The 21,974-nt window shown below is 38.3% G+C and overlaps 1 pseudogene across 1 annotated transcript in view; it reads right to left on the bottom strand.

Annotated features, from left to right (window-relative positions):
- Positions 1-21,974, bottom strand: part of LOC148739427 (uncharacterized) — a 91,926-nt pseudogene that overhangs the window by 27,787 nt on the left and 42,165 nt on the right. The window contains exons 4-6 of the transcript XR_015997360.1: positions 18,727-18,849; positions 17,387-17,509; positions 17,000-17,122 (exon numbers count right to left, since the gene is read on the bottom strand). The product of XR_015997360.1 is annotated as an uncharacterized LOC148739427 (transcript). The remainder of the gene's footprint in view (positions 1-16,999; positions 17,123-17,386; positions 17,510-18,726; positions 18,850-21,974) is intronic.

The raw sequence follows: 21,974 nt of genomic DNA, 5'->3' as shown, positions 1-21,974 counted from the left end.
TTTCGCTGGGCAGTTTATGGATTAGTTTGGCTGCTTTCAAGTGTAAATGTTCCAATTCATTAAATGTAGATGGTGAACAGGACCCCCAAATAGCAATGCAGTATGTGATGCTTGGGACAATCCCTTTAAAATATATTTCTTCTAGTACACCTGATGGTAGGGCTTTGAGCTTTTTAAGGAATTTTAGCTTTCCTCCAAACTTGTAGTGCAGGGCTTTAACTTGCGGTTTCCAGTTCAGTTTATAATCAATTTCAACACCCAAGCAAGTAGATTTGGTGGTGAAGTAAATGTGAGAGTTTCCGAACATTAGGGGTCTCATTGGTCCGACAAAGACTTGACTGGAAATTAACATTGCCACGGTCTTACCAGTGTGAACAGTCAGGTGATTTTTACAGCACCACACTTTGAAGTCGTTTAGTATTAAATTTAACGCATCAATGATTTCTTCGACTCCTTTCCCAAGGTAATAAATTGTGGTGTCGTCTGCAAACATATGAATGCACCCAGTTTCGGACGAGTTCGGTAAATCGTTGACATATATTGTGAAGAGTCTGGGACCCAGTAAAGAGCCTTGTGGAACACCGATATCAATTTGTTGTAGCTTTGATCGTACACCGTTAACAGTAACATATTGGGATCTTTCATGAAGGTAGCTTGCGATCCACTCGAAGAACACACCAGACACACCTACATCGGACAATTTGTCTTTTAGGATGGTATGGTCGACGGTGTCGAACGCCTTCTTGAAGTCAACAAATAAAACTCCAACTTTGTAGCCATCATCGATTGCCTTTTTCCATGTTTCGGTCAGATACAAGAGTAGTGATTCGGTGGAGACACCTTTCTTGAAACCCCACTGATTTGAGTGTATAAGTTCGTTTGTTACAAAGTGATAATCTAAGGAATCACAAACAATGCTCTCCAATATTTTGCTATTTAAATTAAGCATAGTCAGTGGTCGGTAATTGGCACAGTCTGATTTGGTCCCCTTCTTAAATACTGGGATTACCTCTCCAATCTTCCAATTACTGGGGAAAATGCCACGTTGTATACTATTTTTGAAGATACTAAAAAGGCCTTCAAATAGTGACTCAGCACTGAACACCATCGACTTACCAACCATAACATTGACTGGGACTCTGCGCAATGCCTAACCTACAGCATTGACTATTTTCAACGACTGACTCTGGTAAGCTGGTTTATTAACTTAGAACAGACTCCCCTAGACAGATGTCAACAACTACTCGATCCATACAAACGACTCATTCACGACATAAACATCACAAACGACCGAAAAAGAACGACCTAACTTTACTGACAGATCGAAACAGACCAATCACGACCGACTTACGTCACTTGAGTCTTACAGCCAATAACATCACGGCAAAACCAACCGATCATTTCACACGAACTGGAATAAGAACATTCTACTGACAACAATCATTCACTTGACTCTGCTGATGACTTCCGCACGGGTTGTCGAAACGTCAGTCACTACCACCGACAACAGTCCTTTTCAGGTCTACACTCACCCGGACGATCAGACTACACCCTCACATGTTACCCCCGGGTTCAAGCCATTTACTACACAACTAGTGTTGTTTACATTCTCGCTCGCTTTATCAGTCTTGGAAATTACTGACTCATAATAATACATTGTTGGTTTTTATCTTGTGTTATCAATACGAAACGAAGTTTTACGCCAGCTATCTTTATTCTAGAAGAATTACATTGAATTGGAGGTGATATTTCTATAGACCACTATTTCTTTCCTCTAGCTGTTTATGCCGACTTGTCCGTATTTCCTGACCTTACATTTTCTGAGGTTGAAGCGTATACCCGGAAAGAATCTGACTGCAGGCACACAACCAAAGGCTTTAAGTTTTTCGCTGAGCTTGGATATTTACACGATGTGCGTCGAATTTTTACGATCCACTCTGCTCTGAGTTGTTCGTCTTTCTTAGGAAAACGATGAAAAGACAACGAGCTGTTGTAACGGGTGTCATTTTTACATTGTGGAACACAACAATGCAACGCACAGCAACGTTTTTTCTTGTTGGCAGGTTATAAAACAGAACAAAATATTGTAGTCAGTTGTGAATCCGCAATTGGTTGGCGAAAATATTATGATTACGAAATACCAAGATGGGAATTTGGCCACTCAGTTGCGACAAAAATGAAAGCGAGCGAGAGTGTGAACACTAGTTGCGTTCAACGAACTCAAAAGAATTCAACACGCAAAATCGGAAATACAGATCATAATTTTCTGGATTCAAGCAAATGTAATTCTTAACACTAGAAACTGTTTTCTGTATCGAACGACATTACGTTTATAAGATTGAAATACGACTGTTAACAAAGAAACTCACCGTCACTCGTTCTTGGGGAATCGACCATATCTTGTCTTATACTTGGGCTTTTGGCTGGCCTTTACTCCCAGAGCAAAGGTAAATCAGGCGAAATTCAAGCTCGATGAAACTAAAGTCACAATAAATCTCGTTTTCCGTTCTTAAACAACAAGCGTTTGAGATGTTTTCGACCAAAATGTCAAAGTTCGTTTCGCTTGAGTTGATCGCCACGATGAGCGGGACGCGGGTTTGCTTACTCACCAGCAGTGCGTTGCTATGTGGTATCCAAGCACGTGATTAAGTCCTGCAAAGAGCCTATTTATCTTTTATTTTCCGTCATAAGAGATGTTATGCTTGTTTTCGGTTTTGACAGTTGGTTTTCTAATCAAGAAAGGAGTTTTATTTTTTGACTTTGAAATTTAGTCTTAAAACTTCCTCTGGCCTCCAATAGAGAGAATTACTATTTTGTAAAGTGTCAAATCGTCAATCCACTTTTGAAAAAGCACATTTGCAAATCTCAAAACTCACTTCCATCCAAACTAATTTTTTAGCAGAAAACCAAGACGGTTATTTTCACCTGATTATCATGATATGAAAACAAATTAAAAATTCAGATTGAAATATTTTGAAATTACAACAAAGTTTTCATACAATGGAAGGGTCATAGAATTATCTTATATCGCAATAGTCATGGTTTTTGATTCCGTTTGTGTTCACCACGAGAGGATGCGAAACACATTTTTTGGTGGTTTAAGGGCCTCTCGGAGGTGAAAATTCAAAAAATTATATTTTTGGAAAATATCAATTACAAGAAACCGAATCTTGTATTTCCTAAAAGAGCTTTATAAGGGATTTAATGTAACAAAGTTTGGGCGACTTCGATTTTTCCATCTTGGACACCTAACCTTGATATTTACAGAAAGTCGTTCTTAAGTGACAGAACAAAAATTCTGAGAAACAGCGAAAATATAAAAAAAGGTGCACCACATTGGCTTTATAGAGCCAAAGGGACTATTCCTTTTTTGACCCTCTACTAAATACTGTTAGTTTACTTGAATAATGTTGTTTTGTTTTGCTTTGTTTGTTGTTTTTTTTTTATTCGCAAAACTTTAGGTTAGATTAATTAAAAAATGGTTTGGCGTCTCTCATCCGCAACATTAAAGAAGGAAAGTATTTCAAAACTTTGCACCTCACAAAAATTCGTAGAAAGTTGTAGAACGTCAATAAAAAGCAATTCCATTTGAATTTCCTTAGGCTCTGGCCAAATTTCAGAATGTAAAGGTTTCTTGTCACCTTTGGCGATCAGTTATGCCTCATTCACGTCCAATGTGCTGCATCGCACACGTAAAATTCGAGATGTAATGAAGAGAATTTCATCATTATAAATGGACGAAAAGTTTGAAAAAATGTCATGTAAATATCATGTCTCGAATCTGTCGATTAAAAAAAAATTGCGTTCTCTGTTATTTAGATATTTAGTGATATCATGTCAATTTTACCATCTTATTTCTTGACAGAAAATGATAAAATGCGAAATCTAGGCAAGGAATATAAAACTCAAAACTAATCGCTTTAAAGTTTAATTTTCTTCATGGGCGGAAAATCATCAGATCTAATTCGCTCGGAAACTTTTTAACTTTTTTTATTTTTAAAGGGGAAGAAGTAGTATTCTCTCAATTATTTAAATGTAGTGTTTTCATTCATAGAGTGTCGACAAGTGTTAAAGAAACTAGCTTACCTTTCAAGATGCAACACCTTTTCTATGGAGTTTTTATGTTTTTTTCAGAAATTCAAAACGTCTTAAAAGGAGGCTGTTGTCAGCATTTGCCGTCTTGTTACCGTAGTTGCAGTTAAAATAGTCAAAAGAAAAAAACATTATCAATAATGAATTTCTTGTTCCTGTTTGTTTCTTGAGGATACATAACAACAATTCCTTTTTTAGTCGTGAAACGATTTAGAATTTATCTATTAATGTCGCAAGTTTTCGTAGTAGCATGAGTGTCTCGAGTGTTGCTTTGAGAAACACTTACTTTCTTAAATTTGCCATCAGCCATAAGAAAGAAGAAATTGAAGGACTCGGTAATGATGGAAGGAATCGCACACACCCTGTGGAGTAGAATGATAATAAGAAATAACACGTTTTTGATCCTCACAATGCACGCACAGACAATAGTACCATTATAAAGTAAGTATCCGCTTAGATAAATTATTTGCCTAGCACAAATCAAACCTATACACGGGTTTCTACTTGTATTTTACTCAGTTTTCTAATAATTTAGTATCATTATTAGGTAACTTCTTTCCATAAAATGTCCATTTCAAAATTTTATTCTACCGCAAGGACGGCGTTAAAAAAAAAAAAAAATTCTCGCTCTCGATTTTCGCTTTCTTCAGGAGCGGGAATCCCATCTTATTTGTTCGGATAATGCTTTTCTTTTTACCTTCAGAAAGGAATAAGCACATTATTATTAGTTGTATCCAGATGATTTGAATGAAGTCTTTCATTTTCAGTTTTAACATGGTAGCATCAAAGAAATCTGGCCTCTCTTTCAGCGTGCAGCAGGCTTTCTCTAGGGTTTTTAATTGAGGAATTAAAAACATCTTAAAAACGATTCTGCCATCGACATTTGTCGTTTTACAACCGTAGTGACAGTGACAATAGGTAATATATAACCTGTAATTAATCATTTAGGTGTTGTTCCTATCTGGTCCTTGACAATAAAAATGGCTGCTTTTTTTTTTTTTTTTTCCTTCATTCTTGAAAGTTTAACATTTTTTTTAAAGAAATGTTACAACTTTTGAAGCGGTTTGAGTGCAACATTTAGTAAAATAGAACGTAAATGGTTTTCTTAGACTTTTCATTAGTTGTTGACATAAAAAATGAATCGCATACATCCCGTAGGGCAGAATAATTAGAAGGAATAACGCGCTTTTCTCTATCACAACACACGCATGTATTAGCGACCCAAAGAATCAATGATCAGCTATAACATATTACAGTCAGTGTACACACATCGAATCGGATCCCTTTATGTATTTTACTCTGGCCTACTGTATTTTCGTATCGCTATTAGTGTGTGAAGCATTTCATAGACGCGAATCCCCAGCAAGTCTGGGCGATTTCAATAAGTTAAACTATGAATTTGTTGCAATCCACTGAAAACCATTAAATTAAATATAATAAAAATACTTGGAATAAAAGGCGTCCTGTACTCTTTATATATATGATTGAAAAGAGCCAAGACACCGAAAACACACCGATACAGGACACAAAAACCCCTTAAATCCAGCAGATGGAAAAACGGGAAACGTGTACCCCCAACTAAGGCAGTGATACTAATTATGATTATGTGCAAGAGGTAAGAACGTCACCTTACGTGCACTGACATACAACTCACTATAATATGATGCGATCCACTACTTTGCTAAATGGAAAATATTAATTCCGGAAGCTGAGACCTTCATATTTCCAAAAGAATTTGTCAGCATAACATCCTACGCCGGTAATGGTATAATGAATAGATAATGACTAGATGTCAGAAGCAAATTGTCTCACACGAGTTAAAACATAACCACACGAACAGTAAGCCACGATATTTTAAAAGCGTACAACTTTTTTGTAGAGCAAAGAACAGGATATCCGTACTTGAACATGCTGTGTCCTCGAAAAGTCTGGAGTTATGCTTTTCCCTACTTTTGTTTCCTTTGGAAGATTTCTGTGAACGGTTCGATATTTATTTCGCTTTTTTTTTTGGCGAGAAAGCGGCTGTTTCTTGTGTTTTCATTTGACATTTCGCCAGGGAAATTCGCATGCAGTCGGCAAGAATTCATTCCCTCTCGCATGCCCGACGTTTGACCGCTATTTTACAAAAATTGAGCATGGTTATCCAATTCGATTCATCGTCGGAACTTAGATCTTTTCCGGCTTTGTCTCGAACCCTTGGCAAAATTGAATAGCATATTTCTTTGCATCACAACCAAGCTCAAATTTTACCATCTTCCTAACTCTATCTATTGTATCGCATCTCCCTTGAAAAGTACCACGCGAATAGACTTAATGACTATCTAATTGCAAAATAAAGCTCGTTACGCTGTTTAATGCTTTATGTCAAAGTGTTTATATAGGTTATTCTCCTCTTCTACCTATTATAGGTTTCCCAAGTATTTGGTGTTTCATCATCATCACGTCATCTGTTTTTAAAGGGGAAGAAGTTGTATTCTCTAGATTATTTAAATGTAGTGTCTTACTTCATAGAGTGTTGACTAGTGTTAAAGAAACTAGCCTACCTTTGAAGATGCAACACCTTTTCTGTGGAGTTTTTTTCTTTCAGAAATTCAAAACGTCTTAAAAGGAGGCTGTTGTCAGCATTTGCCTTCTTGTTACCGTAGTTGCAGTTACAACAATAATATAAAAAAAACATTATCAATAATAAATTTCTTGTTCCTGTTTGTTCCTTGAGGATATATATAACAATTCTTTTTTTAGTCGTGAAACGGTTTTAGAACTTATTCATAAATGTCGCAACTTTTCGTAGTAGTATGATTGTCTTGAGTGTTACTTTGAAAAAACAAGAAATGTATTTACTTTTTTTAAATTTGCCATCAGCCCTAAGAAAGAAGAAATTAGAGACCTTACGATTTGAGGACGTCACCTGTCTAGGACGCCACCGGAAGTTCGTTTTCACCTAAAAATGACATTGCGCATGTCTGTGTGTGAATGGGACAATGTTTCAGATGTGGTGAGTACGCCATTTTTTAAATTTCCCGTCGTGCACAAAACGTGAGTATTTGTTTGGTTTTGGAGCTGAAATTATTAATTTATATCGCCGTTTTCGCTGTTATTTTGTATAATCTGGGGTTAACAGTCCTTGTTTTTTCAGAGATAGACGATGGATTCCAGTTCCGAGTAAGTAGACTCCACATGTTTTCCTTATAAACAGAATGGAAAAAATTTATCATGTTTAGCATCAATTTATCATGTCATGTGAGAGGTCGGCTGATGTAAGTAGAGTATAGTTATAATCAGAAGTCAAACTCGCAGTTTCTACAGCGAGCCTAATAAAAAGTTTTCGAGCGCTGCGATCTTTCTTTTAAAGTCTCAATACATTTTCCTCCTGTTTGCCATGTTTACCGATTTATTCATGAATTGGTAATTTAATGGTTACTCTCATGCCGTTTCCGCGACTTGAGAAGAGATATATCGAAGATGCTTGTTTTCTCGGCTTACCTTTAAAGCCAGTTTCATCCCACTACAAAGAATACTCATTTCGAAAGCCTCCATTGCATTAATTTTTTATACTTTATAAGAGACCAGCTAACCTCAGGATTTTAATTATATTTCGTCAGGTAAGCCAAGAACATCAACCAAGAAAGGGATGTCGTAATTTTCGAAGCGAAAATCTGTCTTACACTCAGTCTCACTTTTATCTTGCAATGTAAATCTTTCATAATTCCAATAAAGATACTGTGGATTTTTCGACTCGTTAACATCATACAACAACAGAAATTCATCCTCATTGATTATTTCCTCGCAAAAACTTAACAGACGTTCTTCCGGCGCTTTCCTGAAGGACGCTATTCTCGACCAGGGGCTGGAAAAAGTTCGCGTCTTATTTACCTTTTCTTAAGTCTAAATTCCCGCACAAAGAACGGCGTCCTCGCCCCAGGCCTTTATATGCCGTGAAGTCCCAGAAGAAGACGCCGTCCTCAAATCTTAAGGTCCCTATTGAAGGACTCGGTAATGATGGAAGGAATCGCACATACCCTGTAGAGCAGAAGGATGATAAAAAATAACACGTTTTTGGTCCTCAAAATGTAAGCGCAGACAATAGTACCGTAATAAAGTAAGTATCAGCTTAGATAAACCATTTATGCTCTTCTTATAACTTCCCGCTTGAAAGTAAGTGCTGGTCATACTGCTTTGCCTGAGCTCTGTTTGCTGGGCCACGGGTCAATAAGCAAGCCAAGGTTGAACATAAAGGACTATGGGTAAAAACCCAAAGCCAGTTCTAAGCAAAATAAGTTCAATCCAGTAACAACATTAAAAAATGAAATTGCTTGAATTTGGCCCAGGGAAGGTGAGGGCAAAACAAACGCCAAACACATGTACAACCGGGCCGGGCTGGGAGGGAAAAAAATTGAAACTCTGTAAGCAACTTTTGGGGCAACTGGACCCACTAGACTGTTCACGTTATCTGGGGTGCCCAAGACTGAGAGCGCATGTTCGGTTTGGGCCTAGTGACGGTTGCCATGTAAATGGTGAAGTGTCTATGCTTTCATAGCAACTTAAGAACCACAACAAATGAGGAAGTTATAAGGAGCATAAAAATCCTATTCGCTAGCAAATGTTTAATTTACTTTACACAAATCAAACCTATACACGGGTTTCTACTTGTATTTCATTCAGTTTTCTAATAATTTCGTATCATTATTAGGTTATAAATTACTTCGTGGACACGAGTTAACACAACTAAGTAATTAACTTAAACAAAGAAAGACGTACAAATAAGTTAAAAAAGGTGTCTGCATTCTTAAAATATGCATGATAACTGAGAAACTCTGCACGTCTTAAGTGAACTCCGTGCCATCTAGGTTTGAAAAGAAAAAGAGAAATGCATGCTTAGCGAAATCATTCAAAATCGAAGAAGGCTTTCGTACATCGTTAGAACTTTGGAAGACTTTGATTTGAAAGCAATCGTTTAAAGTTATTGGTTTTCTCTTTTTTTTTTTTTTTTTCATAAGTGAAATAATAGAGCTGGTGTATCAAATTTGTCTCCAAAGGGTAAAGATCATAATAGGCTACCACAACGTCAGTTATTCTTTTCTTCTTCACTTAAAACCACCTCCCGGTTAGCTCAATTGGTTAGAGCGCTGGACTGTTGTGCAGGAGGTCGAGGTCGATGGTTTGAGTCCCGGCCGGACCAACACTCAAGGTCTTAAAGTAACTGAGGACAATGCGCTACCTTTCTATAATATCAAGAAATGGATGGACTTTCTAGTCTTCTCGGATAATAACGAATAAACCGTAGGCCCCGTCTCCTACATCTATTAATTAGTTAATTTAGTTAGGCAGGGGACGTTAAAGAACCCACTCACGAGATTACTATGATGTGGTCTGGCCTGTTTACTGGGAATTGGGGGGAGGGGGCATCTTCAAATAAGTTTCCTTCGATTGATTCTAAACTGCTGATGCAGTCCAGCCAAAGTCCCCCGAAAAGTGTTGTGATGCGCATTTCATCATATCCACATGTTAATTTGCGCAATATAAATATTAATTTTTATTAATAATAAATATTATAATTCTGATTATCATTATTAAATCATAACCGTTATCTTCAATGGCGGTGTGCGTCAACCGCCGTAGCGGAAGAGTACAAACTATTTAATTAAAAAAGCGTGGTGTTATTAAAATTTCCTTTTTGAAATGCGTTTGCAGCCACAGCAGACAATGTTAGTCGTTTTATTGAAAGGCAACTACACATTTCTGCATAGTTCTCGATATTAATGGTGATGTTTATTTCTTATAATGATAGTCACGCAGCAAGACGTTTTTGAATCTTGCTTGCAATGATTCTTTAGAAACAAAAACAACCTTTCTTATTTTCATAACAATGAAAACTAAAATCGTGCTCACCCTTAAGGAATAATGAAAAATATTACCACGCAACGAAGGAGGATATCCTCTCTTGCAAGAGATGTTTCTTTATAGCCCCCCGTCCTCACCAACATCGAAAAGAATTGATTATCGGCTCTTATGGGCTTTTAACCTTAAATATGTCGAGGCTAGATCTGCTCAGGCCAGATGTCCTTAAACAATTATGGATGATGTGCTGACATACTGTAATATAGAATGCCACAGAGATTACTTCCATTGCTGCACTCAACCATATCTGGAGGTAAAAGTAATATCGTGACAATTTCATAGAAGTAAGTCCCTCTAAAAAAAACCAAGCAAACAAACATATCTTGCTGAAATTTATATCCTTGTAACACGCATAACTATAAAACTAATTAATACCCCAACTTATTCCGCTGGATTAACGCCTGCTTTTTAATGAGGGAGTCCTCGAAAAATCTGCATTTTTTATGAATGCCGTGCCTGTAACAGGCGGAACAACATGACGAATGCGACGCGTGCGACTAAAGTTTTTTAAAGTTTAACAGAATGATAAGGTGGTGCCAATGAGCAGAGAACGAACCAAAGTCTAGATCTACATCAAGTCTAAACGAAAACTGTCAAAAATGGTATGTCATTTCCCATTTTTATAACGATCAGTAAAACGAGGGAAATGTGATGCTAAACTTTAAGGGTCCGTGAGAGGTCTGATGGATTTTACGGTCAATTCGCCATCACAACGAACTCGCCACCACAAAACTTGCCTGCACTCAAAGTCAAATCGCCACCGGTGGCGATTTGACTAAAGACGTTATGTGTGAAACTTACATCAAATAAAAGCTAAGACATAGTATATGTAGAGCGAGGTTTACTCTATAAACTTTGGCGTCCTTACTTTGTTTGGTAAACCCTTAGTTTTAATGAATTATCGAACGCGATCGTCAGAGGGAACATCGCTGACATGCGACTTATTACTCTAACTCATTCTAAGTTTGATCCGTTTGCCCTTCAGGGACTCCTAGAGGATGCTAAGTCGCTTTCTGCGAAATTTTTCCGTGTTTGGATATAGTCTTAATATCGCATCATAACAATTAAACGATCAATAAACAGCAAGATCTAACCTTCTGTTTAACATAAGTCATTAGCTTTGATTGCGAATCATGTTTATAAGAACGAGATTCGTGTTAAACCTCACGTCGACATTCTTTGTGTTTGAAACATAGGGTTTACCAAACAAAGAAAGGACGCCAAAATCGGTTGAGTAAACCTCGCTGTATTTATACGCGCTTTTAATTTTGCAATATACTTCGACTTCTTAGCATTTATATGTTGTAAGTTGCATGTGCGATTTCATTCCTATCGGCGGAAATCACTTATTTCACTGGGTAAATATCACCCTGGTTTCGCTGTTCGCTAACTGATCACAATCTTTCGTGATATCAGCATGTTTTGTTTCGTTTACTGTCCCATTATTGAGACGCTACATTTACCAAAAAGCTCTGCTCGTGTGGTCGGGATTCGTTTTGTGGTCATTTGACGGAGGCCGTATAAGAGACGGTTTTTTCAGAACCACCACAAAAATCGCAACGTTTAACTGATGAGTGTTTTTTTCTTCAACTTTGCAATATATATAATTCTGTTTCACTGGTCACGAGACTTTCGGTCCCACCATAAAGTCAATAACCATACTTGTGAATAACAACATTTCACACTCTTGCATAATATCACCATAAGTGAAAATACTGCTTGCTGTCAGTCTGGCATTTGGAATTACATTATTGTCTGCCTCGCCAACAGGCCCACAATGTTTTCCCTTTCCACTTAGAATATTATGATATGATTACAGAATTAAACGAGACTTACCTGTAAGTTGAAATTTGACTGGGATTCTATTCTGTCATCAGTCTGGAACGAAGGAGTCACATGAGATGCGCGCGCATGCTGCTGATCAGTCTTCAACGTGAATGGCACAGGATAAGGAACGAAGGAGAAGGGTGGGTGGGTTGGGATGTTACTCCTTCGTTCCGGACTGATGACAGGAGAGAATCCCAACCAAACTTCAACTTACAGGTAAGTCTCGTTTAATTTTGTAATTCTATCCTGTCATCAGTCTACGTCATTACGGTGTCACATGAGACTTCAAATTCCTGTGCCATGAGTTATCAACAAAATCAGACATAGTTCAACAACAATAACGACATTTATTGTCAAAAGGGGCTACAGATGTGAATCATTGTTCACTCCAATAACGTGTGTCCAAAGTTTGCTGCTCTATCGACCGGCTTCTCATAGAAACGTGCAAAAGTTCCAGAGCTGAGCCATCCTGCTGCTTTCAAAATTTCTTGTATCGCAAGTCCCTTAGCTTTACAAGACGAAGTGGACGCAGATCTGGTACTGTGTGCAGAATAGGCAGTGATGTCAATTCCTGCTGATTTCATAGCTGCCTTTGTCCATCTAGATACAGTGTCCCGCGAAACAGGATCATGAGGCTTGATGTAGGTTGAGAGCAACTGGGAATACTCCTTCCTTAGTGGCTTGGTCCTACTAAGGTATTCAGTCAGGTGCTCCACTACACAAAGTTTTTTGTCCTCTTTAAAGGCTAAAAGTTGGATAGGCCCCAGGTGCTCTCCTGGCTTTGATTGCCTTAGCTTGTCCATGACGGTATTCCTATACATGTCCCCAACTGCTCGTATATGATTGATGTCAAATAAATGAACCGTCTGGCCTCGTTGGCCAGTTGTTAGATGTAACAACATTGTCAATTTTAACGAAAAATATTTCAACGATAACTCCTAGGCCAACTTCATGGTCCTGAAGTAGTCCAAAACAATATTAACGTCCCAAATCTCGCTGTATCTAGGCAATGCAGGCCTAAGTTCATAAATCCCTTATAAAACAACGACAAACTAAGGGTGCTCCCCAAATTTACTCCCATCATCAATGATTATCACCGCTGAGAGTGCTGAGCGTGCCGAATTTACAGCAGTATAGCCAAGTCCTGAAGAGTAGAGAGATACTAAAAATTCAATTGCCTGGGTAATGGTCGGATGACATCTGTTAATGCCATTATCCTTGCAATAGCAAGACCACTTTCTGAGGTAGGAATCATACTGTTTCGAAATACCAGGCCTCCATGATGCCATTACCACTTTTTGTGCACTAGAAGACAGCCCAATACGATTTAGGTTTCCCTGATAATAGACATACCATCAGACTGAGTTTTTCCCACAGGGGATGTACTTCGGACGGGTGGCTCGGTAGAAACAGAAGTTCCTTTCTTGCTTTTATCAGCACTCTCTCCTTGACCATCATGTGCAGAACTTTGGGAAACCAACTCTGAGTTGGCCAATCTGGGAGAACAACAATTCCTGCTGCCTGATCTGATACCATTTTGCTTAGGCAGGCTGAAATGACACTAAAGGGGGGGAAATGCATATAATTTCAGCACCGACCAATCCAATGAGAATGCATCTATAGCACTAGCAGTTGGATCTGGTTTGTAGGAAACACAACTTGGAAACTGATTATTAATGCGAAAAGCGAATAAGTCAATTTCTGGCAGGAACGTTAATTTTTCTAAGGCATGAAACAAGGCATCTTTGTCTAGCATCCACTCTGACTCTCTCTCATTTCTCCTGGATTCAAAATCAGCAACCAAGTTATGCTTTCCTGGTATATGGGCAACGCTCAGCCAGATTCCCCTGTCCGTACACCATTCCCAAATTTCTTTTGTCATTAGATTACAGCTATGCGAATGGCTAGAACCCATATGATTTAACACACTGACAGCTGTTGTATTATCACACATTATTCTGACATGGAAATTTTTCTTTTCTTTTGCAAAGGTTTTCAGAGCCAGTAGAATAGCATGCATTTCTAGCTGATTAATATGATTCTGGGATTCAGAGAAAGACCAGTTTCCTCCAGTTGAGATCTCCCCACAATGAGCACCCCTCCCAAAGAGTGAGGCATCTGTGGTTATAAGGAGCTCAAGTTTAGGGTGGTAAATTACATAGAAGGACTTTTCGACTTTTCTAACCCACCACTGTAGCTCCTGGAGGGCTCCATGTGACAATGTCATATAGTAGTCAAAATTTCCTTTATTTCTTTTAAGAGCTGCAGTTTTGTCAGCCTCGAGTTGTCTGTAGTATAAAGGACCATGCATGACCCCTGGGAAACTTGATACTAGTTTACCAAGTACTCTGGCTTCTTCTCTGATGGTAATTTTGCCATGCTGAACATCCTTGCACGCATCGCATATTCATTTTTGCTTTCTCATTGGTAAGTCTGATAGTCATTGTCACTGAGTTTATGAGAAAACCAAGGACTACTATCTCATGGGAAGGGATCAAAAGAGACTTCACAGGGTGTACAATGAAGCCAAGCTACTCAAGAATCAGCATAGCCTCTGTGACATTCAAAATAAATTGATCATATGTCTGCGCTTGGAGATAAACATCATCCAAGTGAGCAACTGATATGTACCCTTTAGTATGCAGGTGGGCCAGCACTGGCCTAAGTATTTTAGTAAACTTCCGGGGGGCACAAGCTAACCCATTTGGCAGACAGGAAAACTGGTAGGTCTTATTTTCCCAGTGAAAACGTAAATACTTTCTGTCTGATTGCTTGATTGGTATAGAGTAATAGGCATCCTTCATGTCTATGCCTGCCATGTAGCAATTTTGGGTAGCCAATTTTGTTATAGTGCCAAGAGAATCCATTTTAAAATGATAGTTAGTAACAACCTCATTAAACTTTTTTAAGTTTAAAATAAGTCTATGAGTCCCATATTTCTTAGGTATTAGAAAGATAGTTGAGCTTATTTGTTCTGGATAATAGCTAGCCTCTTCAATTAGCCCTTTCGAAGGCAATTTTTGAACTTCCAGATTGATGTTTATAGTATCATTCTCATTGTGCTTGTTTGTTGGGAGTTTATGTCGCACTGGAGTGTCACCACATTGGATGCTTACTCCGAGGACATCAGATAAGATATCCTTGTCACTAGTTAGTTTTGTCCAAGCTGAGTAGTGTAATTTCACCTGCCCAGCTGTAAAACTGGTACATCGGCTATGAAGGTAATTCAATAAGAGTGGCAAAATTTGTGTAAACATACTTACCGAGTTTTGGATTTCTCTCAATTTTTTTACCACTTGGTGGCTCTCTGGCACTGTTGTTTGCCTTGATTGCCCCGGCTTTTGAAAGGTGGCTATCTCCCTGAAACGAGTCTTTCCTGGCAGGCACATTTCGATTGGGGTCGGTTGCTTGCAGTGTTTTTGGGTTTTATAACCTTCCTCAGTTTACTAGTTTCCGTTGCATCCTTTAGATGCTTGGACAATTCGTCCCCAAAGAGTTGTTGTGAAGTAGCAGGTACTTCAAATGAGCATATTGACTTATACTCGTAGCTTAGTGCAGGCTTAATTTGCTCTCGTTTTAACTGAGACATCTGGGTCTGTACATGACCCAACATTGCAATGGTATCGGCGAGATTATTTATAAGCTCTGGTGTATTTTCAGCATTTGCAGTAATCCACTGAGGGGTTTGTAAATTGATGATAGCTGTCTTATTGACAAGCTGCTGAGGATTGGCAGTTTGTAAAACAGCTTTCCGCTGGCGGGCATTTAATTGCGCCCATATCTCCTGATTGACCTTTATCTGTTTGAGTTCAGGACAATTTACCGGACGTTTGTGCTTTTCAACAATTGTCTTGATTTTATTAGGATTTAGTTTCTTACCCCATCGCTTTTTGACAAGAGTTGTCACATTCTCATCCAAATCATCGCCGATGGCGTCTTCAGTGTTATAGGCATCAGTCAATGAGTTGAGCATCTTTCCTTTGCTACTTTTCTGGTCGGTGACCTTTTTAGGGTTTTTATTACGCTCGGTGAGCACTTTGACGGCATCGTCGTCCTCCAATTCACCGCTAGCATACAACTTAACATTATCATCCATGTGATGAGAGGTTGAGGGCCCGGCCTCCTCCTCTGACTCTGGGTCAGAGGCTGACATGCTGTCTTCACCTCTAGCCTTTCGTTTCTTGGCCGGTGGCCCTTTAGTGTCGCACATGTTCTCAAAAATGGCCGCCATCTTAGCCATATTTCCGTTAATTGAGAAAATAGCCTTGTTAAGGCTGCCCTCCTCGGCACTCTGTGATCTTCGTGAGGTGTCCTCGTGCAATTCATTCATTTCAGGAGCGGCATTGTTTGAATCGCCCATCAGGATATTTTCGCTGAGATTTGTGGACAAATCAAAAAATCATGGACTTCCACGTACCTTAAGCTTGGAATTTTGTAGAAAGGATTCCAAAGGAGCGCAGGATTGCGGATATTTTCCTTGCATTACGAAGTTGAAAAAAGATGGTTTGAAGATCTAGACCAGCAAGCGAGCACTGACCAGCAGCATGTGCGTGCATCTCGTAGTGACGTAGACTGATGACAGGATATAATTAATATACACTTTGGGCAAGGATATTACTTTTCTCTCGAATTTGAAGGGTCACAGTAAAAGACATTAAGTACCTGTAGAATTGTGTCCATTTCCAGTATATCCGGGCTTACAAGTACAAACGTACGATCCATCGGTGTTCGTGCAGGTAGCATTCACGTGACAAGAGTGATTTCCTTTACATTCGTCAATATCTGAGACATCATAAATATATTTTGCACTCCTTTTTTATTTTTGTCACCTTGAAATGGATGAACACTCTCACTTGCACGATGCTATTAATCATTGCAAATCATAAAACAAAGGTTTCTCCTTTTTCTGTTTTACGAATTAGATATTGTAAACAAACATCTCAGCACAAATATCTCTTAACCCACCAATATGATGGCTCTGAAACAAGCAAAATGTGGCCGGATAATTGTGACTCCTTGCATAAACATGCAAGGAGACATGATGCAAAACGTAGCGCTTAATAGGATTAATATTTCCTGCTAAAGATGCTTCGTTTAATGCTAAGGCTTCTTTGATATTGCGTGCGAGCGAGGTCGTATTTCTGATTAATTATTCGCTCGCCTGATGGTAGCTCAAACTTACCTTGGCATGACTGTCCATCTCCGATGTATCCTTCCCTGCAGGTGCAGTTGTGGGAACCGTTAGTGTTGGTACAGTTCGCATTGACGTCACAGAGATGGTCTCCATTATTGCACTCATCGATATCTGGAAGCAAAACACCCCAAAACACCAAACAAACAAACAAATAAACGCACAAAAATATGTCACTGAAAAGTATATCAGCTGTAACAAAAAAACAAGATAGGCGACTTCCGTGAGTTTCGTAAAATAAATGCTAGATAGAGAATTGTCCACATAACTAAGCATATTCAACTCATAGATGGAACAGCATTAAAAAATCTAAGGAATAACAGCTACTAAGGTGATAGTTGTTATGTAGAGTCGGATTCTGATGCTAATTTGAATTACCTCGGTATGATTGCCCATCTCCAATGAACCCTTTCTTGCAGGTGCAGTTACGAGAGCCCGTAGTGTTGGTACAGTTGGCTTTCATATCACAAACATGGCTTCCATTGCTGCACTCATCGATATCTGGAAGCAGTAGGTATGTCAATGTAACTTTTTGGGTACAAAAATAAAGTGAATGACCAGGAATTAAGTTAAGCAACCCGGTTTTTTTGTTTGTTTTGTTTTGTTTTTTGTTTTTCAAAATCTCCATTGCCTTCGTGCGAAACGATTTGAGTATTGTACTTCGAGACGACTGTAGGTTTTAATTTTACCTGAGCACAAGTGTCCATCTCCAGTAAATCCATCTTCGCAGGTGCAACTATAAGACCCAAAAGTATTGGAGCAATTTGCAATTTCGTCACAGAGGTTATTGCTGCCTTTGCATCCATCGACATCAAATTAGAAAGTTGTCGAAAGAAAACATTACACGGAGAAAGAATTTAAACAAAAAGGAAGGTTTAAGGTCCTGGAACCAAACTTTGTATAAACTGATTCTGCTCTTAGTTTACTGACCAAGTTCAAATCAGAATAACAATGCATCATTTATTAAAATGTTTCATTTACAAGTCAGGAACAAAACCTAAGAGTCCCTGACGGCTCCTTAAACTTAAACGGGTCATGAGTGATATATTTTCTAATTCTCTAGTAACGCGGCTGAATAGCGCGGCATTATAGTCAACGCGTCATGTTGGAAAATTCTGGTCATGATTTGATTGCAATGAGACTAACTTCGCTTGTACAGTTTTGTCCATTTCCAGCATATCCAGGTTAAAATTTACATACTTAGTTCTTACCCACTAGTAATCATCAAGTCTGCCTTCTACCAGTTGAGATTTTTTACCACTAATACAACGATTTGTGTCATTAAGATTTTTTATCACGCAATGTTTATTTAATATATTTGTGTTATTGTCGGCATTGTCTTCAGGCCTACACCCGTCGCTATTTTCTTTAAGGCATGCTGGTAAAACAAGTCTTGCTAAGATGACAGTACTTTTCTTTCTAATATGAGGGGTTTAAAAAAAGGAAGGAATCTAGTACCCGTACAGTTGCGTCCATTTCCTGTAAATCCGTGGTGACAAGTACAAGTATACAATCTGTTGTTCGTATATTTCAGCACAAAGATTTTTTTTAAATCTATCAACACAACAGCTTTGAAACAAGCCAGACGCACATCACGGAAACTTTACGAAAACATTGCGTGGGTGACGCTGTATAATGATATGAGACGATATACCAAAAAAAAAAAAATGCTAAGGCAGTTATTCGGAAGGCATCCACTAGATCATCCTCAAAATTACCTGAGCATGAGTGTCCATCGCCAGTGTATCCCACTTTACAAGTGCAGATGTAAGAACCATACGTATTCGTACAGTCTGCATTCACGTCGCAGCCGCTGATGTTAAATTTACATTCATCCATATCTACAGTTTAGAAAGAGAAGAAGTGACTAAGTTAGAGTAACTCACGAGAGGCATCCACCATAGAACTGGTCCAAATCAAATATTACGATAGTGATATTAATGATAGTACATGAATAATTTATAATACTTTCATGATACTGATAGCTATTCATAAGATACAATAACTCAAACAAAACTTATGGGACCTACCTTCGTTAACCATAACATAGTAAATCAGTACTGCCTTCCCTTTCCTAGTTGGATCCAGCCAATACTTTCTGTCCATAGTGTATTTACCTTCACTTGCTTATATTTCTTGACAAGTCAGCGCCGGTAATTCAGGGATAGAGCCTAAGGGAGCTGCGGTAAAGGCAGATATTTTAGTTTCTTTATATTATAAGTTCTTTCAGGTGAGAAGGAACCGGATCGGCCCAGGATAGAGAATAATTCAAGGAATACCAACCAAACATAAGATAAACTTTTGATTTCATACCTTTGCCGTTCAGTCGCTGAATGTAAAACCATCCAGGGGTTGAAAGAAAATTCCCTGGTCTCGCTTCCCTGGTGCGGCTATTTAGTTCACACATTTGGTATTTTCGATTGTAGTTATAGCTTTTGCACGTGATCTCCTGTCCGCATTTGACATTGCAGAGGTGAGGAGCCGCCACTGACCATCTTTTGAAGACAGAGCGCTTGAGAGCCATTCCTTGTATGTTTACTTCTGTCCTACATTGATCATTAGCTGTGACAAACTCCATCACAGAAGCGAGAGGGGTGAATCTTAAATGGCGGAAAATCCACCAAATACTTCCTTTCTTGGGCTAAATCTGAAAATATTGAGTATAAGACCACATGAATACATTGTAAGTGCTTGCGCTGAAGCAAAATAATCCTTATTTCACTCAAAAAAAAATGATTGTGTGCCAGATGAAGACGTACAACAGTCATATTACTTCCACATTAAATTGTTGCCTAAAATTAACAAATGGTAAACACCACAGCGTACACTATTGAGTTATGGATGCACGCGGGAGGTTGCTAGGCACGAAAGAAGCGTAAGAATCGCTCAAGGCGATAGCCGAGAGCGACTCTAGCTTCTTGAGTGCTTAGCAAACCTCCCAAGTGCATCCATAACTCAATAGTGTACGCTGTGGTGTTTACCATTTGTTTTATAACATAACATTGATGCACTGTAGATAAAGAGTTCCTTTTATTTAACAAATCTTACGCGACCAGAAAAAACAAGCGCGCGCGGAAAAATAGTCTTTGCATTTGCTCACGTCAGCAGCGTACACCCATGGGCAAATGGGGGACGCTAAATTGACCAATCAGAGCGCGCGCTTTACTTTGGTTATGTTATAAAAACTTTTAAAAAACACTCCATACTTTAAATTGTGAGAACAGAACGAAATTACTCGTAATTTGCTATATTTGAATGTTTTAATTTTGAAGGATCTTCAAGTTCAGCTTTTGTGGAATGATAAATTTGATATGCTTAAAGCATTTTGATCTAGTAGCCCTGTATTGCGTCATCGTAATCAATCTAACTTTCCCCAGCCAATGCCTATGCAAGCAAAATGTATTGTATCAAGGGCTATCAGAATCCAATACAAAAATAAAATTGGTGGTAGCCACGCAATATTACGAGATAACTGGCTTTGAAATGTGAGAAAAGTGCTGACTTTGCATTTTATAGAAAGTGAAGGAAAATAAAATCTCCCCGTCAATTCCATTTGAATTCGATATTTTTTAGAAACAAAATGAATAATACACGTAGAAATTCTTTAAAATAACTAGCAAATACAATACTCAGAACAAGGTCCTGTAAGTTTTTATAATCAAAATGACTGCATTGAAGCCATTTTTCACCCTTATCACTACTACTAACACAACCAAAAATACTGGCAAAACAGTCTTTGCACAGGATGAAAAGTGAACTGCGTGTTTATAGATTTTTTCCTTTTATTCGGTGTCATTAAAATAGGAATCACTGCGCGTTTTTTTTTTCTTTAAATCATTTCGTTATTTTTTAAAATTCTCATCGCACTTTGTTCAAGGTAGCCTACTCCCCTCCTCCTCTCCCCCACTGTAAGTAAACACATTGACGTCCGCGTGGCGCGCATGTCTCGCGTAAAGTAATTTCTTGAAAAGTAATTTCTCCTCAGAATAACAACACACTGTCAAGCAAAGGTGATGACAGGGCAGAAAATTTAAATGAATGGGGCATTACTTGCTTTATTACCAAATTCTCCAGATAGGAAAAAAATTTGTATTGTATGGTGAGCAGAAAGGGCAATACTCGAATTTTTGAAAGTGGTAAACATGGATTAAAAGAAAACTGCTAACCTCCAAAATTAGTTAATTGATTCACAAATTGTACCAGTATTACAATACTTTTTATTTAACTGAAAGTACCTGATATAATCCTTTTAAGCCGTTTGTTCTCACAATTGACTTAACTGCATCAGTAAGTCCTCTGTAAGCTAGTAACTTTCCACTTCCATCATTAACTAAGAAAAATTTATTTTAAAAATGTTTCATTGCATACAGTCACATACATGTACACTACAAACACATTCTTGCAGTAAATACTCTTGAGAAAGACTGTTCCTGGTATTGGTAATTGATGTTTTGACAACCTTAATGGAAGTTGACTCCGCATGCTAACTTCAATTAAAGTCTGCGACACACTGGGCCATTTAAAACGAAAATCACCCAGTATGCTTGGTATGGCAATCGTGATATTCGCAGATCACTGTGATTGGCGTATAAAATCACCAGGTGTGTCTCCGCATTTCTAACATGCTAATATCAGTGATTCAATAAGCCAATCACAGCTATGAAATTTGTTGCGATCCCCAAATAAAATTGCCACATGCATCATCAGCATAAGATTGTGGAAATAACAGTCACCCCAACCAACTTACCAACACATGGACAATAAGATTTTACAAGCTAAAACATTTTGCAGAAAAGCCAATCACCTCACATTTACAATAATTATAGGCATGAGGCTGACTTTTATCCACAAGTTTCCATTAGGACCAGTATCTGCACAAGCAGACTAAACTAGAATTTCCCTGACAACATCAAAGGACACATTTTTTTTTCATAACAAATTTTTGTCTCCTCTGTTGCATCTACAC

This window comes from Stylophora pistillata, chromosome 2 (genome assembly GCF_964205215.1).
Source record: "Stylophora pistillata chromosome 2, jaStyPist1.2, whole genome shotgun sequence".
NCBI lineage: Eukaryota > Metazoa > Cnidaria > Anthozoa > Scleractinia > Pocilloporidae > Stylophora > Stylophora pistillata.
This window is presented reverse-complemented; position numbering and strand designations above follow the sequence as displayed.